Raw genomic sequence first — 19,593 nt, 5'->3', positions numbered from 1 at the left:
TGCATAACCTGTAGCTGAACCTATTGACCTATTGCTGGGTTTTACATTACATCATAAAATTCCGTAGGCCGATCATATTTGATTCAGATTTAGAGAACTAAATTAATATTGTCAAGAACTTCTTGGGCCTAGTTATTAGTAAAAATGATAATGTTAGGCATTTGTGAATTGACTTTGCTTGCAATCGATAAATAAAAAATCTGATGAATCTCACTTTTGAAAATGAACTGCATTGCACAAATGTAATTATTCATATATTTCACAAATCTATATACATTATTTATTTCACAAATCTATATACATTATTTATTTCACAAATCTAAATACATTATTTAAAAGCCCAATTGACTATATTTAAGCCTAGACACTGTATTTCATGTTGAATGTCACATGCTTCAAGTAAATGTGCATGACCAAAACACAGGTTCAGTGGGGTTAAAGGCCCTTCATTGCCGCTTGCAGGTGTGACTGGTTCTTGTGGAGACAAAGCTGCTGGGGTTGATCTGCAATCTTCGACAGTTTTGTTTTTATTGCAGTGCAATGCAGTTCATTTTCAAAAGTGAGATTCATCAGATTTTTTATTTATCGGTGAAATATTTGCCTCCTATTACTCGTTTTAGCGCTCACACATGACATTTTACGGAACTCGAGATCTCCGCGGGTTTGTGTTTTCCTCAGAGGAGCATCTACCTTCGAACTGGACAATTTGTACACATTTCAGTGTTTTACCATTGTCAAAAAGTGCCTCTTACACTGAACTACACTACCATTAATTTACTTTATTAAATGTATCTGAGCTTGATTTGTTACGTCATTGAAAAAGTAACATTCTATAAGCATTATCACTGCCCTACACTGCATCTATAGCTGGTCACTGGACTAGAGTGGCCCATGCAGTCCCACAGGCCGGAGCCTTAATCCCTAGACCAAACTTTGCTAATGCTTTGCTTGACTCCAAACGCACAGTCAGTCATCCAGTGGGGAATAAGCCTGGGCAGCTCTTCTCTATTTCCTGCTGCTGTCCATTAAAAAGAACCCACAAGTACAATATACACAGGACCAGACAAAGACTCCATGTTGCAACAAACCAAGCCTCTTTCCTGTCTAAATGATACAGATTCATGTATGTCCCTTGTCATCCTACATGCTTGTTTGCTGTGTCAAGATGTATGAAAAACCACATATCAACTTGTCGTCCATGTCAAGAGGAAAAGTTGAAAGGAAACTGAGCTGGACCTCCCTGATAAAACCGTGTGCGAGAGCAAATTTTGGTTAAAGTTTCATTTTGTGCTTAAAGTCAAATGTTAAAAAAGTTCATCGAGAAGGTTATGGGAAGTCACTTATAGCAATTGCGCAACATAGAATTGAAGCCATATTGAGCTGAATGTGGTAAGGCTAAATATGGTCAGAGAAAGAGGATCAAAGCTTTGAATACAGAAAACACCAGGCAGTGCTGTTGCTAAGTCCACTTGTGCACCCAAAAACAATAGTTGACATCGGAAAGGACCATTAGATCAAATTGTGTTATGACACAAAGATGGGAAAGGTCTACAAGTAATCTTACTCTGCTCACAGCAAAGAGTTGTCAGTTTGATTCCAAAACCTGCATAGTTAACAAATGTGTGAGGCGTAAATAAAATAGTAACTCACATTGATATCAGTCGAGGAAAATTGCATAATACAAATGAACAATGAGCAATGTCTAAATAAAATATGGCTCTAAGAAACGCACTTGAATTTAAGGCATTTGTCTTAGGGCACTATTCAGCAAAAAAGTGTCTGTATCTCGGTCAAAAGGAGGATTTGTCAGGTAAAGGGACAGTAGATCATATGTCAGGCCAGTCTGAGGCGAGTAACAGCCCTCAGGACAAAAACACATTTGCGTCAACTGTCAAGCAGCTCAGGTCGAGACAAGGGAACTCTGGAGAGTCAACACCTATACGTTCATGTTCAGGAGACTACAAGACTACATTTGACAGCCCATTTCAACATTTTACTATACAATCTGTCCTAGTAACGTTTTGGATAGTAACATCACTAGTTATCAATGATCTATCTTAAAAGAGTTGTTACAAAAGAGCCTCTTAATCTCCATTACTGTCCAGATATTTGGCAGCATTTTGAAACAAATCTCTGATAGAATACACAGCCGCTGGAGTAGACACTAAAGCTCAGATCAAACCACAACCTGGGCTGACGGAGAAGGTGACATTTGGAGAAGAAACAAATGTTGGAGCAGGATCTTAGAGTGATGACGGCTCTTAAATCAGGGAGAGGAAAGTGAAGCGGCTGGGTTTGGATAAACACATACCATGACACTGTGGTCTGTCTGCTGTTGGACAAAAGCCAGGCACGCTGATGCTCCACGGCTGCACGGAGAGAGCAGAGGAGCCCGACACGTATGGAGAGCATTTCAGGTTCTCTTTAAAGTATAGAAGGTTCTCTTTAAAGTATGGAATAGATTTTGGAATGGTATATAAGTAGATCTGTCTCATTTTGTTTACAAGGCACAGGGTACAATGAAATATCAAAGAGCCAGCACCTGATTTTAATTTATTCTTGACAAGAAATGCTCTTAATATCATGTGTCGCACGCTAAAAAGAGCATTTTGTTGGGTATTAACTGATACAGAAGCTATTCACAGGTCTGCTCTTTTTGTCAAACCCAGTGCAATATTGAATCATGGGAAAAGAATTACCTGACTCATACACTTGGCGCTTTATCAAGAGTGACCCATGTAGCTCAAAGTAGGTGGCGATTACAGAAGTCTGTGGAAACAACTGCATGAGCCTATCAGACAGTGGCTTCTGTGTCGCGGTGCAACATCAGAGCGGCAGAAAAAACAAAGTGGGCTAACGGTTGAAAGTAAAACATGCTCCTGACTCGTGGTTTGAAATCAAGTACAGGTCCTTTAACTGCCCATCTCACACAATAGTTACATGCATTTCAAAAACCTGTTTGTATGGTCAATTTGGCACTGGCTAGCACTCTCTCCTAACAGCGTCTGGTGGAGTTTACATGTTTGGATGGGCGTTCTCTGGTCACTCCAGTTTTCCCTTGACAACATGTCCAACAGGCAAAACCTCCAGCAAAAGAAGTCCATACTTAGCTAAACATTTGAAAATGAATATCTGTCCCATGCAGAAATTTCCTCCTAGGATATTACTCATGTTATTTATTCTAAAGGGCCTCTGGAGTTTTGATGTTCTCATTGCGGTTTGTTTAAGCTTTTTCTGGGCACTTTTGATTACCTATGAAAAAATATACACATAAATACATTTATTTTCAATGCAGTGGGACTATTGTTGGTTCAGCAAAAAATAAAAATCCTTCCTTGACACTTTGATTTACAAAAAGACAAACCAATACATTCAAAACAGTGTTGACAGAATGCCTCTGCGGTCACTTACAGACCCTTTCCACTTGTGAATAATGGAAGAAGACAAAGGAATGAATTGCACAAGGCTTTCTGATGCCTCTGCTTATGTTTCTGACACAACATCACAAGGATCCACGTTATTATTCAAGAGGCTGCCAGCCGAGGTCAAGCCCGATGGGAGCCACTTCCCAATCTCCCCTCCACACGCTCAACTGAAATCAACAAGACTAATGGTTCTCTTGTATATCATCTGGTATATCATCTCGCTTGGGGTCACAAATCAACAACTGGCCCCCGAATGCTGTTGCTCATAAGTCAAATATTTGGTTTCACTGCATCAGATAAATCAAGTACTGTAATCAAATGTACAGCAATGAATCTTATCAGAGGAAGAAGAGGAAATTGTTCATGAAGGAAACAGGGGGGCAGTGTAGAGAATGGCGGCTTATTGAATACAGTCTACCACTATGTTGCTCAATGACTACAGTGAATAATACAAAACTTCATACCCAAGTCATTTGTGTAATCTGTGGTCTGTAGAGTTCATGCGATGGGGTCACAATGCTAACCGAAGTGTGGTAATAGTAGGAGCGGCGCTTTTGTTTATGCACTCATTTTCTTTGGAGATATTTACAGATCACTTGAAGAGATAAGGAACATGCAAATTACAAACATGTTAAAGGATGTTTTTGTGCTGCTCACTTTTTGGGGCTATACTTGTTGTAGATCTTAGATAACGAATAGTGCCAATTGGTTTCAAGCTTGCAAAATACACAACCTTGAGGATACAATAAAAGGCTCACAATAAGGGCTATAGTTGACTAAAGAAATTCATGGTTGACCAAAAACTTGATCTGTGCATCGATAAGGCGTGGCCCAACCTCAAAAACTCTAGTAACAGACGCCATAACAACCATGCAAATACTAATAGACAATGTCTTCATATGTAAAAAGGCAGAATAAACTCCCAAACCTTCAGCTAACTCATTCTCTGCCTTCTCCGTTCTGCTACTTCTAAAACCAATTAACTAGCGAATCACCTAAGCAAAATGTTGGTCGACTAAGACGCCATTGACCGATTACTTGACTATACAACTAAAAGACTACAGCTCTACCCAAAATTATGAATTGAATGAATGTTGTAGGATTCGGTGATTAATTCCATTATTGTAAATGATCCCAAATCTTAAGATTGTCGGGCAGATTGGTTGTCACTATTAGTACAATTTTGGGACAGTTAAACATTTTCAATAGTTTGTGTCAGCACATCACTTCACCATCGAATTCCAGGAGTCCACTGGAAAGGCGCATGTCAGTGGGCCATGGCTGGCTTTGTGGCACACCTGAGAGACGTCCCGTTTGAGGACAGAGCAGAGGCCGCAGGAGCAGACAGTTACAGCGCTAACCTGTCATTGGCCCTGAGCGTTTAAACACTATGGTGTGGTGTGGGCGGTGACTCAGGCCCCAAATCAAAGCCTGCATCATAAACAGAAAGGGCCCAAATGACTACCTGCTGCTCTGAGCGTCACCACGGCCTTTGTAATTTGTCAGTACTTTGGCCGAATTTAATGAGCAGGCAGATGTTGGGATAAGTCTGTTGTCTCTTAATATTAGCCTTGGTCCCATTGTGAGGTGAGGCGCAGAAGCGGTCAGTCAACACGAGGCTTCTGGACCGGTTTATTGTGAGGTTTTTCTATTGAGATCTGCGAGTGACAGGCTGTATGTGGTCAGACGGGGAATGGTTTGGCGTGCTGAATGACATTGGCTTGGCAGGTGAGCGTACAAGAGTGCAAACGTGTGTGAACTCTCTGACCTTGTGAAGAAGTAGACTCACTTTGTCAACAATAGCGTGGGGTAAGATCTAGAATGAAGGTTTGCGTGTTGCCAGGCTGCGTTACTTAAGATCATCAATTGTCATAAACCACAATCGGATTCTACAAACCAGACATACACAACTTCTGGGTGTCAGCAATCAGTATCATGTAGAAGCAAGCGTTCAAGTTCTTCCTGAAATGTCATTTATAAAACCATATAACAGTAGTATCCTATTAGCAGCACTAAAGCAAAACTATCCCCAGATTATTCTACAAAATAAGGTCGTCAAAATAATCAACAAACTAGTAGCAAAAATAAATACAATATACTTTAAAGAAATTGCATAAATATGACAATGTTTGTGTAAAGGTATGTTCTTTATCCATTTAAACACTGACAATGGGAATGAAATTGCTACAAAATAAATAAAATAGTCAACAGAACCTCACAATGTATTTATTATACATGTCAAAATCTTGTCATGTTTTGTTCTTGTGGTGGACCCAATCCACATCATAACATTAAAGATATTACTGCCATTTTATACATATTAGTGATATGTCCAAGAAAAATTGGACCTGAGTTAGGTCTTGTTAGAAGCGCATAGGTTACGCTAAGTTAAAGTTAAAGTACTTAAGTTGAAGTATTCATAACGTTTTTCTCATAATAATCTCATAATTCTGTTTCCCCCCAGATAGTATTATGTAAATATAACTGTGCCAAAAATATCTGACCACAACATGCTGTCTTTGAGTCATTTTCAAACCTTTTATCACAAACTTGTAAGAAATAGCCATGTCAGCATGTGACAGTTTGGGCTGAGAGCTGATTGGCTGTGCAAGTGTGGTCCTCCCGGTTTCACATGTCTGTCTGAAAAAGCAATTCCAAAGCTGACAAAAAATAAATGCACATAAATACTGATGAAGTGCCAAAGGGTTTGTGAGACTAAGGAACACGTTAGACAGATCCTTACTTTCAATGAGCTTTAACAGTTTCAAAGGTACTCGAAACATAAAAGTATTCTTCGATTGTCTTATTCCTGGACAATTTTTTTTTTTTCCGCGTCTGATCATCAATGAACTGAAAGTGTTATAGTAAAGTAAAGTGAAATGCAATCCGTTTGAAAAGCCCCATTTATTGATCTAGTTGTGCCTGTGTCAGAAATGCAATTGTCCTCTGACCGTCTCCACATCTCAACCTCTATTCCTCCTGAACCAAACAATAACATTGCAATTACTTTAAATCATACAGTGCAGCTCTAACCACCATGAGGGAAGGCTCGGAACTCCAGAATAGCTTTATTTTTATATCTCCAAGCGGATGGCCAAAAGTCTACATTTTTGGCCCACATTTGTCTCCCTTTGAAGAAAAAACCTCACTGCCATACATTTCACATCTGGTTTGCATTGACAGAGTTATGCAGTGGACTCCCGTGTGCCAGTGGAGCCTTTTGGACAATCACTGCCTGGAGAATGGTAGTGTGTGTCGGCAAATGTTTAGATGGCACAGGGAAAACTGGAGCCAGAGAGTCAATCTTGAGGAGAAACATCTTGAGAGAATGTGAGCAGATCTGGGGATGCACTTGAGCTTGCGACGCGGAGACACGGCCAGGAATCAAGATTGTTGAAAGGGCTTAGGGAGCTATTGTAATTGCGGGGAAGGGAGGTAAGGAATAGGGATTATGAAGTAATGTCTTTTCAACAAGTGAGGCTGCTACTTTTTAAACTGATACATGAGTGGGCATAAAGGTAATACAATTCATCAGCAAACGTACCCCAATTTGGAGAGATATTTACCATGTTGTCATGTGGCAGTGTTCTTTGTCATTTTTCACAGGCTACTTTTCACCACACACTCCTATTGGTCAGCCTTAATCAAGATGAGTGACTTGTGGAAGCAGCTATCGATTATTTTGGTAATCGAGTGATCTATTGATTCTTTTCTTCGATTGATGGAGTAATTGGTGAATTTTTTGTACATTCCGTAAATCATTTAAAAGCATCTAAAACATGTTTTCGATAAATGTTATAGTCCATAGTAATAAAGAAATAAGAGCTTTTAAAATCACACGGTTTTTTTTTTAATTTCACATATGTATGTCCCCAAAACAGCAACATTAAATTTCACCAGCCCAAACTGTTCTGTTTATCTATAAACAATATATATAAAAGGACTAATTCACTTGTCACCAGACAGTTTGGAGACAGTTACAGTAGCAATTAATTCATTTGCGTTTCTGACATAAAATAAGAAACTTGTTTGTAAAACTTAAAGGCGGTATGGACGATTTTTCGGCGATTTGAGAACGCAGGCGGAAGTGCACATGTCACTCCCCCGTGCGGACCGATACAACACACACGTGCGTTTGTTTATTAGCGCAACGGAGCGCATCGCATCGCTCGTCTCCCGTAGATTTCTGTCCACTTCTGCGTCAGCTCGAACAGTCTTTCTCCGTCTTCATTTTGCCCCGTACACTGAGGGAACTATATTATGATAGATCCATGCGCTTAGGCACGCGGAAACGTGGGGACGAGCCTGACGCGGCTGCAGGTGAGCGATAGGTGCGTTTTATGATTGATACGTGGCAGGACAAATGATTTATCCACGCCACGAGGAAATATGATAAAAAAATTGCTTAAAAAAATCGTCCATACCACCTTTAATGTTGAGTGAGACCAGTGATTCCTGGTGTTTGGAGCTGTAACTCTGCATTTTGAAGCATTAGTAATATTAGTAGCATTATAGTGAGCTTTCTTTTAATCTTTGTCACAATCTACATTTTGATTTATTTATTTATAGCTTAATAGTGTGCCTTAAACACATTTATCTTACTCCGTCTGTTCATTTCTGGACATCAAAATGTGTCTCATTGGGGCTAGGATTAACAACAACAATTCCTCTATGTTACGTTTGACAAACTAAAATGTGCTTGTAGTAGTTACTTCAGAATCAAAATATTTTGAATATAAACTTTTAGCTTTCATCATATATTTGGTTATGTCTATTATTAAGTGATTGTGTTCTGAGCTTAAGACGAGGTGTTGAGAGATGTTATTTTAAATACATGCTGGAGACTTGTTCCTCTGACATAAGAAAACAACTGCATATTATTTCCCTTTGAACAAACAGTCATTAATCCTTTACTCCAGTTTCCCAGGCTGATTTGTGACCAAACATGGCTCTGGTCCCTGTCCTGGTATCCTCACATCCTCCCGGTCGGCCTCCATCTCTGATCCAGTGATGGGACGTCCCTTTGAAATCTGAAGCTCACTGTAGGGGCAAACATCACGTCCGACACCTCTAACGTTTGGATGATTGTATAAGACCGGCAAAGTTTCAGCTGGACAAGTGTAACACAGATCTTATATAAAAGCTATATTGATGATACTAAACACAAATGAGGCAGGCAGGTTTTATGCTGGCTAACAGTGAAGCTCAGACGTTTGAGTGTTGAGTGACAGCTACAGCTTGATTTTATTTCATTCTAAAACGTTACTGTTCCAATAGTATGTGATCAACTTAATGAAATCAAACTTATTTAAACTGCCACATAAAAAGCATTTCACATTTAAATGTACTTTTCTGGAGAACAAAATCATTATTAACAATTATCAACCTTTAGGTCCTACATTGTGACCTGAATAATCACAATTAACCGAACAATCTTGACATCTAGCTGTATATCATAATTTTGCACCAAATTATAGCAACAAAAAAAAAGGAAAATACATGTACATTTGGCTAATTTAAGTAATTCTAAAAAATATTGTGTTAAAGTTTCTTGAGCCACCCCAATGAAAACAGTTAGGACACACCCCTGAGTGCATGCTGTTGTTGTGTCCTTGAGCAAGACACCCACAATGCCCATGTATACATGTGGTGAGTGGTTGCTTTATTGCTCCACTCTGTGGTGCTATAATCTCAGGGTTGTAAAATATGGTAGAGGAATTGTGAATAAGTGTAAAGACAAAGAAAAAATGGACGACTATTTTCAAATGTGTAGTTTTGAGTCCTTGGTCCAACCCCAGTGCTGCTAAAAGCAGAACATGTAAGGTCAGGAAGCTCTCAGTCGTGAGTGTGGTTTGATTTAGTTGGTGCTCTGTAAGGCCTTTGGGAGGATGTTGTTTTCACAAGCCCCGCCCTCATTGAGCTGATACAATAACCATTTAAGCACAAATAATCTAGTCTTCTAAAACACTGGACAAAACAGGATCCACAATGGAAAATCACCTCTGGACAACAGATACAATACATTATGACAAATGTCAACTCATTCTATCATCATGTTTTCACTGTTGTCCAAACGTGGATCCGAGAGTCATGAATTTCAGCCTTTGCCATGGAAACATGTATCCCATAATCTGATAATAGAAGATGATGGTGCTTCTTGTTGACCTAACTTTTAAAATGACCTGGTTTTGAGGTCATTCTAAACCCTGCTGTATCCAGAGTATTTACACAAAGAACAGCTTGTCATTTGTCTGTGTTTTGCTTGTATTGGAGAGATGTAAGTCAAATGAGTTGTGTGGGAGAAAAAGTGAATCCTACAAGTGCTGTTGGCTCTGTTTTCAGACCAAAATGTAATGTGTCATGGGAAACTTCAGAGAGAACAGGTGATGGGTTTTCTCAAGAACTAAAATGCAAAATGTCCTTTTTCAATAAACTTTCTTGAGACAATTATTGCATTCAATTGAATTTATTACACATTGAAAGTAAAATAATAGCTACATATATTATACAACTATATGTATCTGGGTCTCAAAACCCTTCAGAATATATTTCTGGTGGCAGGAAAGAAGACCACACAAAGAAATGGATGACACAAACTGGACCAACGATCAAGGACCGGACAAATTATAACAGACATTCACAAAATGGAAGATACTACCTTAGGACTCAATTTGACAGACTTTGGACTAAATTAAACCTATACGCTGTTTTTGTACTTCTTGTTCCATTATTTTCTGTAAAGTAAAACAATAAAACAGAAAAAGAAAAGTATAAGAATACCTACAGTAAGAAAGTAAGAACAATGTGTATCTCATAAGCTCATGATAAACGATAAATTACATAGTGGACCTTTAAGGATAAAAAAACAAACAAAGTGCAATTAATATCCAAAATTCATCGTGTCACATTGTCACACACATTGTATAAGTATTGTATAAAAATTCTTAACAGCCGTTACTTCATGCATTACTCATAACGCTGAATAATAAGTAATCTTACTCCATAAATGTACCATTTGATCTACTGTAAAACACAAAGGACACATATGGACGCCTGCTCACTCAAGCCACAACTGAAAGCAATTATTCATCCCTCAGCATTGAGAGTTTGCGGTCCTGTGGCAGCGGCAGCGGCACCTGACCTTGAGGTTATATCTGCAGATGCAAAAAAGACTTTTCCCTGCTTCCCCAGACGAGAATATTTCAGCGCCAACAGGTGGATGGTCGCAATCGTCACATAGTATTAACCATTACAGGCGCTGGGAACAAGCCACATTCTTAACTTCTTAACAGCTGCAAATTATCGTTCACAATCCAGCCAGGGCCAAATTCTATAAGCAGTGAATATTAACCTGAACATGGACTATCGTTTATCCACTTCAATTATGTCTTAAGGAATGGAACAAATACTCAGGATTAATCAACAAACGACAAAGCCAAGATGACATTAGGGTGATATTTACTCACAATAAACCACATACAAAAGCATAAAACATAGTTAATTTGGACACCGGAAAAGCTTTTGATTTGGTTGGTGTTTGGTTGGTGTTTGGTTGGTGTTTGGTTGGTGTTTGGTTGGTGTTTGGTTGGTTTGGTTGGTGTTTGGTTGGTGTATTTATTTTAAGTACCAAACAAACTTCAAATAGATTACTTAATAATAAAGAATATTGGGGCTCTTTAATTAATTGTCACGTGACAGGCCCACTGACGCTGAAGAGAGGAGTGTGACAGGGTTGTGCTTGGTCTCCCTTTTGTTCACTCTTTACCACTGGGCCAGTATATTAGACAACCAAAAGCAATCAATGGTGTTCCAATTAATGGGATGGAATGTAAAATTGCCTGCTATGTGGGAAGAAAAAAATATAAATATAAGAACAAGTAGGCTGGTGCGCATAACTAATATAGATGTGCCAATGTGAGGAAGGTGTCAGAAGTCATTTCCAGTATGTGCAGACATTTTCCGCTTGTCAGGCTGTCTCCATGGTAATATAAACAGTTCCCTAAGCCCATGTGGCTATAAAGAAGTTGGCGGGGAAGTTTCCTGCTCTTTTTACCTAGGCCTTAACCTGCAGTTTTATGGGAGTAGCCGTGTTCACACTGGTGTTTAGAGACGTGAAGAATTATGAACTTGGATAATTAGTGCATACCAAAGCTTTATATGCAATAAAAGTGGATACTGTCAGTATAATATTTCATAGTTTTCCTTCATATATGGATAGATTAATGGCACATTTAGGACAATAATTTAATACCTAAATATAGGACTTTCACAAGTTCAAATTGTAAAATTATATAGAGTCAAGCACATGCCACATTGTTATGGACAAATGAAATGGGCTGTTCCAGAATGAAACGTGCCAAAATGTACATGCAAAGGATTCACTGTAGTTATGATGAACCATGTTTGAAATCTACTGCATTATTAATACGATCCTGGCCTCTAACTGCAGTCAGACATAATTTGTATTGTACAATAAAAGTATTAAAAACAGATGCACTCATCAGAAACTACAAGATTTAAGGAAGATCTTCTAAACAACATTCACAATATTATCTACATTTCCCATCTCTAGTTGTAAATAAAACTTTAAAATGGTCATTGTCAAGCCACAACTAATGCTCTGCGTCTTTCAGTCCAAACGAGCCAACAGCATCTTTACTTTTCTTTATACTTTCACAATTTGTGGATTTACAGTCAGATTTTTTTCACTGAATAACTTGTTTCCAGTTACACTTCAACCAAATCTGACAAAATCTTGCCAAAACTACAGCTTGACAAAAAGCCCAAGAATGTATTTATACTACACTGGGTTTAAAGCTAATTTAAATTGGGATGGATTCTGTCAGGCTTCACTGAAAATCACTTTGAATGATGATTAAGAAACCCAACAGAACCATTGCATACTGTTCAGTTACTAACCATCTGCCCCACACAGTTTCTTTCATGTTTGCAGTGTGACACCTGTGCACATTATGTATCTTTAGCTCTCACAAAACTAGATACCACTATTTACACAATGCCCTTTATGAGCCAAACAACTCCACATCCTCCAAAATGCATTACCATAACAGTTCTACCATAACCAAAAGTGTTTTATGTTTAAACAGTGAAGAGAGCAGTGTTCCCTTTGGCCACGTGGAAGACAAGTCGCACTGACACGACTCCACACTGGCTGGAGGCACGGAGGATCAAAGAGGAAAATAAACCATCCATCAGACGAGAGGGGGACAATGCTCGGGCAGCTGCACACACAGGCTGTTTGGATACGTTTGTGGGGGCTTCCTGCTGAGACTAATTACTGCTCACACTCCACATACAAGCACAGGATCTCAGTGCGCTTCAGTGACGATGATATCAAACATGCAGGTGTAAAGGGAAATGACTTTGAGAAAGAACAATCTAAAGTAGAAGAGGTGTGGCATTTAGCTTTGCAGTAAAGAGTCGGATTACATGAAGTCTCAGTCTGCTGCAGTGATGTTAAAGCATATCTTAGAAGGTGCAAGAAGGGGGTCCGCCACCTGCTCGAATGGAGATGTTATTGCTTTGCTTTGAATGTTCCAGAGCTAGGTATTAAACCAATCCATGTAGCGTTTGTTCAATTACAGGTGTTTTTATTCTCGGAAAATACCTTGGAAAACATGAACATGAAGTTAATGCCAATAGGTTTGTAGTTTTTTAGTCGTTTAGTTGATTAATCGGTCGATTAAGTCTTAGTCGACCAAAGTTTTTGTTATTCAATTATTTTTTTGAAATGTATGGTCCGAGTTAGCTGGAGTGACTGGGCATTTAATCTGGCTTCTAAGTACTTCTCTTATACTTGATTTTACACAGGATCCTAACCTTTTTCAGGGCCTTTGCCAGTGTCACGCCCATGTTTAGTCAAGTAATCGATGCACAGTGGACCAAGAATTTCCTTAGTCGACTACACCCCAAATGAAGAGCCAAGAAAATTACAGCTGGAGACAGAAAAAATATATATTGTGTTATATGGACTCACTACTGCATTCTCCACATTGTGACTACACAGGGCTTTAACTCAAACATGATGTCATGGCTGTGGAGATCTAGGAATGATCAAAACCTTTCCATTTAAGGATCGCCGCAGATACTCCAAAGTTCCCCTGACAATTCTGCTGACTGAAGCAAAGTGAGAGAGGAGAAGTACATAGGAACATATATCTCTTGACCCAATTTTACAATCCCCAGGACCACCTTCTTTTCCAGCTCCAGTGCAGAGGTTAAGTCACGTGTCCGCAGCTGCTATAGTGGCTCTTTCGGTTTTGTGTTGATGGGTGACAAAGGTAGACTGGTTATTTTAATGGGTTTGTGAAGGCGAGGGATTCTTTCTCCTCACTCCAGAGATGGAAAACTGTCCACATGTGTCATAAATTAAGCTGACATGTGGTAGGACCCTTTCAAAATATTTCCACCTACTGGTCTCTGATATGCTTGAATGAGGGTTTTATTGGTCGTGACTCGTGCTGATCATAAGAGCATAAGGATTTTAATCATAAGGGGGGTCACAGGTGGAAAGTAACTAGTTGCAGATACTCATATTACTGTAATAGAGTACATTTTGATTACATTAATTGGCTAGACATGTACTTGTAATTAAGTTGAATTCTAACCATGTAATTGTAAGCAGTTACTCTAAAATCTGCCTGAGCATAGCACAGGTCCAAATCATGCCAATTCACGGCTGTCTCACCTCTATCTCTGATTGACCAGATACGTTTTGTATTTTAAAAAAAGGGAATGAAAATGCTACTAAAATCGCATCAAAAATGAACAAATTAGTACTTAGAGTAGCATTTGTGACCCCAGTTTGTGAGAGCACGGGACTGTGTGTCTGACACTCGGACCTGCAGTGTGGGGGCGCCCCAGGGCACTGTCCTCGCGCCCTTTTTCTTCACCCTCTGCACTGCAGACTTCAGACATGACACGGACAACTGTGTCCTGCAGAAGTTCTCTGACGACTCTGCCATCATCGGACTCATCACGGACGACGATGATGTGGAGTACAGGGGACTGGCGCAGGACTTTGTGGACTGGTGTCAGCGGAACCACCTCCTCATCAACGCGGGGAAAACCAAGGAGATGGTGGTGGACTTCCGCAGACGCCACTCCACTGCCCCCTCACCAGTGAACATCCAGGGACGGGACATTGAGAGAGTGACTCAAACAAGTACCTGGGTGTTCATCTGAACCACAAACTGGACTGGACTCATAACACAGACGCACTGTACAGGAAGAGCCAGAGTCGGCTCTACCTCCTGAGGAGACTCAGGTCTTTTGGAGTGACAGGGCCACTCCTGAAGACCTTCTATGACTCTGTGGTGGCATCAGCCCTCCTGTACGATGTGGCCTGCTGGAGCAGCAGCATCACAGAGAGGGAGAGGAAGAGGCTGGACAAAGTCATCAAGAAGTCCAGCTCCGTCCTGGGCTTTGCTCTGGACTCGGTGCAGGAGGTGGGGGACAGAAGGGTCCTGGCTAGATTCACATCTATGCTGGACCATGAGTGTCGCCCCCTGCAGGACACTCTGTCCGCTCTGGAGAGCAGCTTCAGTGAGAGACTGATCCACCCTCGCTGTGTGAAGGAAAGGTTTCGCAGGTCTTTCCTTCCTGCTGCTGTCAGACTTTATAACAAACACTGTTAGTCCTGAACACTTGCAATATTGTCATATTCATGTGCAATTACTGTGCAATTCATGTGCAATCCATGTGCCGTCGTGACACATATTTATGTGCAATTACTGTCGTGATCACATGCAATGGTATTTATGTATTTATGTATTTAAGTATTTATTGTTGGGAAATGGGAGGTTTTGTCTATGGGAGTTTTTGTTTATAGGAGATCTTCTACTGAGAGTGTTTTTCAAACTTCCTATAAGTGATCTGTTCTTTTCTTCTGTATCTACCTCTGGATCTACCTGCGTTGCATCAATTAAATTTCCCCATGTGGGACAATAAAGGAATATCTTATCTTATCTTATCTTATTTTTCATACACATTTTGTACTACCTTGGCAGAATGTGTATTTTTGCCATTTGGCATCATCATCAATCAAATTCCAATTGCAAATGCAAGCTATCTTTTTGGGATCGAATGAAATGTGAAATATTTATGTACGGTAATACGCAATCCATTGAAGCGTCTAAAACTTGCTTAGACAGAAGTTGTTTTAAGAATAGGTGTTCTGCCTCTTCTGTTGCCAAAGATATCCCTGTGGTAGATTTATAGAGACCTGGCTGGCTGCAGTTTTTGGCCATCCAACAGCTGCTCTGACCACCGCCATTCATAGTGTTCATCCGCTGACCTTAGGGGCAAATTAACAGCTACAATATTTTACTTGATGATGATAGTTACTCTACTATGTCTACTCAACACCCTTGTGGTATAGTCGTCCCTGAAGCATCTCACCAGAGTTCAACCCCGTCCTGAGAAGCACCGTCCTCTCCTTTTGGACTACGGAACATGGCGTGTCCAGATAAAAGCATGTACTTGGAGACATAAATTATGCTGGATAGTATTTTCAAAGAGAGAAACCCTTTATTTCAATAGGACATCTCATAAAACACTACACAGAGGAGGTATGGCCTTAACTTGAAAGGAAAATGGGAAGAAAAACACGCAGCCTGCACACAGATGCTATAAATGTAAATATAAGATTTACAGGACTTTTTATCTTCAAGCGCTACCTGGCTTAAAGCGTGACATCGATGAAAGCCAATATGGATATCAAATATTGCAAATTACCATTTCAGAAGTGAACAACAAAATTATTAACTGTAAAATCTCCTTGACGACATGTATAGATGATTTATCAATATTACCTTTTGAAAAAAAATACCATTTAATGATGTTACTCATGTATCATACTATTAAACACATTTTCTACTTACAGTTTAGACTTCGGCTTTGTCTGTTCTGTTGTAATGCACACTATTTTTAGGCTCGTCTTTGTGGCGCTCCGAGGATCAACAAACAGTTGCCATAACAATTAACAATTCAAGACAACAATAGTCACCAATAATCCATCTTTTGAATGGTAAAAAGACCTGGGACTCCAAAAAGGTTTGTTATTTCATTCCAAACCTTAGCCAAATTAACTGTTCCTAAACCTTAACACCTAATCCTTCCTAGATCCACCCCTGGAACAAAATGCCAAACCTTTATGAGGTCCTGAAAAGACCTCAAGATAGCCTCAATACAAGAAATAAAAGCATGTGACTGAAACCCAACAGTGAAACCAAATGTATTTCAATCATTCTAAAACAAGCAATTTCTCAATAGATTTCCTACACCTGAGAAAACAAGCTAGTAGTTAAATAGTAGCATTAGTAGTACCACAAATAACAAGAAAAACTGATTAGATGTTTTCATAGATCCCTTTTACATTGCACCCAAAGACCTTTATCTACATTTCATTCAAGTCACAAGGAGAGCTGCAAGTTCACGAGTCCTGAAGCTTTAGTTTCTTGACTTTGCCAGAAGAGCCCTGCAATCCGTCAGCGCCTTATCTGCCTGTGTCACCCAATGGGATCTCTTTATCATGCAGCCATGCAAAACACCATTCGTCATCCCCGTCTAATTCATTACGTCTGATAAAATGCAAACAAGTCCCTTCTCTGGTGTTAAATGGACTGGCCGGTAGAAAACAGGTGCTCCAGTAAACACAGATAGCGCTGGTTGAATTATGTTGCAGATTTGTCTATCTCTCTCAATCTTTTAACCAGATTGCTAGCGTGACCCCGTTTTGCGTGCCTATCCCCGCCTCTCCTGGTTCAGCGTCTAGAGAAGACTTGGAGAAATGTAGAAAAAGAGAGAGAGAGAGAGAGAGAGGTGAAAATAAAACAGGCGCCGTCATTGTTCACTTAAAGCTTGAGGCCCAAACATTGATCAAATAAAGCGTACATTTAGGTCACGCATAGTGTATATTTAACAGATATATGCAGTGCTGTGTGAGGTCACGAGACTGGAAAGTGTGGAAAAATGTAATGTGTTTACCAAAGGGAGATTTAAATACCTTTTCCATTGAAGCTGACTACTATTATTTTTGTTCACTGAAGGTTGGTGAACTAAATGTACCCATTAATGCGGACAAAATAATATAATCAATTTATGCTCATATAATTGCACATTTCAAAATCCATATGTCTGTTGTCCCAGCCAGTGTAAAAAATGTATTTCATGACCTCATTATGAATCATACAACTAAACATGCTGACCTATGTGACCTGGCCATCTGAACAATTCTACTATCAATACAGAGGCATTGGCATTTCTTCTGGGAAAACTAGTCATTTTGCGCAAATCAAACTAATGGCATTCCCAGGAAAGAAGAAGACCTTGGTAGCACCAAGGTCTAAGAAGAACTAACAAACAAGGTCTAAGAAAAACTAACAAACAAGGTAAAGAAGAACTAACAATCATAAACGACTCGATGAAATCCCCTATTGTCCAGGAGGGGTCCATGGTTCTGGTAGGATCAACAGAAGCACAGGAGAGTATAAATGCTGCTCAAATCATTTCCATCAGATTTAAAATGACTTTCAGATGGAAGTTGAAATGCCTTCATTTCTAAAACAGTGTTCAGATAACACAGAATCATTTTCTTCCATTAAAAGTGCAAAATTGCATGTAGCATTTCATATGTTTTATTCATTGGCCTCGATGAAGCCGCAGACTATATCTGGAACCAAAACCCACTGGAACCACATTACCACAAGTTGACGGTCTCAATCTACAACATTAAAAATGTACTATAACTTTTTTGACAAATCACTGTAAGTTTGACACTACCATCATCTCTCAGGTCCTTCTCAGCAGTTTCCTTCTTGAGCAATCACCGAAAGCTTAAACATTTTCCACTTACCAGAGCCGAGGCGCATGTGATGGGATGAAGGATGAGGTTTTTCAGGGGGGTCGAATACCTCCATAGTGAAATCATTGTGCCTGTGTCATTGGCCCCTACTCTGCGTTTGGCTCACGGTCTGGCCCCCATTTCAGCCATTGATCTCGTTTCCATCGCCAGGATTGGATGTGGTTGTGTTTGAAGCTCACTGTTTAGGCCCATTAAAGAAACAACGGAATTGCTAACGTATGGTGGATTTAGATGGGGAAAACAGTTAAAGGGTGTTTGCCAGATTTCTGAAAGGAAGACAGTAAACATGGTATAGAACCAGTGTTTATTGTTTTGTTTTTTTTGTTACAGATGGCATTTACAAGAGTATAATGGTGGCTATTAGAGGAAATGTGCACACATTTCTGGTAATTAAAATTTGATGTTGGGTTGGGTGGGATTTTTCTTTGCTAATGCCTTTGTGGTTGGTGTAAGGTTTTATTAGGCTGACTGTTAAAAATGAGGAAAAGTTCAAAAAAGCCTTTTTGATAATAACAATAGTAGTACTTTTGTATGCTATCACAAGCACACTTTAACATACCGTAATACCACTTGGTTGTATAAATTCTATGAAAATCTGCCAATATGGAGAAACATCATGATTTTGTTTCCGTTTAATGCAGCTTTGTATTTTTCCCCGCCCCATCATGCTCTGAGTGATAGACAAGCAGAATTAACCAATCAAAATATAGAAGAACTTGGAAATTATTTATTCATTTATTTTTCACTTTTATAGATACATAATGATGTATTTTAGACCCAGAGAAAATGGGAGACGTTCCAGACTTAGCGAAGACAGTGAATGGGTTTGGCTGACAAGTATGTGTGGCTTTGAGACTCGAAAATGTGTATGAACCACAATAAAATGGTCAGATATTTAACTGGTAAGATTTCAATCCACTTTCAAGAACACTGTCACTATTAGAGATCGCACATTTGTAATCATACTACATTTCATTTTACAGTAAGCCAATGCCTCTGTGGTCGACTTCATAGTGGGTCTTTTGTTTTTGCCTAAGCCCCGCAGTGACAGCCTGGTGACAGACGCAGACCCTGATGGCTCCCCTTAACCACCGCTCTCTCTTCGTCCTTTCATTCTCAATTGCAAGCTGTACCAAAAGCAGCACGTCCCTTGCTTTTGGAGGTTTTTTTTAACTTGTGTCGTAAATCACCAAAGTCCACTTAAAGATCGGTTGTCGTCCTTTTATAGCCAAACCAAGGACACTTTCTACCATGTAAGGCTCCTCGCAGCGCACCAGAAGTGAG

The 19,593-nt window shown here is 39.6% G+C and overlaps 1 protein-coding gene across 1 annotated transcript in view; it reads right to left on the bottom strand.

Annotated features, from left to right (window-relative positions):
- fhl3a (four and a half LIM domains 3a) overlaps positions 1–16,405 on the bottom strand; it is a 39,871-nt gene extending 23,466 nt beyond the window's left edge. Inside the window, exon 1 of the mRNA XM_072460838.1 lies at positions 16,328–16,405. The gene's annotated coding sequence lies outside the window, so the exon portion shown is untranslated. The remainder of the gene's footprint in view (positions 1–16,327) is intronic.
- Between the last annotated feature and the right edge of the window lie 3,188 nt (positions 16,406–19,593).

The sequence above is a fragment of the Eucyclogobius newberryi genome, unplaced genomic scaffold (assembly GCF_026437365.1).
Source record: "Eucyclogobius newberryi isolate DKJ021-1_F unplaced genomic scaffold, fEucNew1.0.hap1 SCAF_3, whole genome shotgun sequence".
In the NCBI taxonomy this organism is placed as follows: Eukaryota; Metazoa; Chordata; class Actinopteri; order Gobiiformes; family Gobiidae; genus Eucyclogobius; species Eucyclogobius newberryi.
Note: the sequence above shows the minus strand (reverse complement) of the source record. Positions and strands in the feature narration are given on the sequence as shown.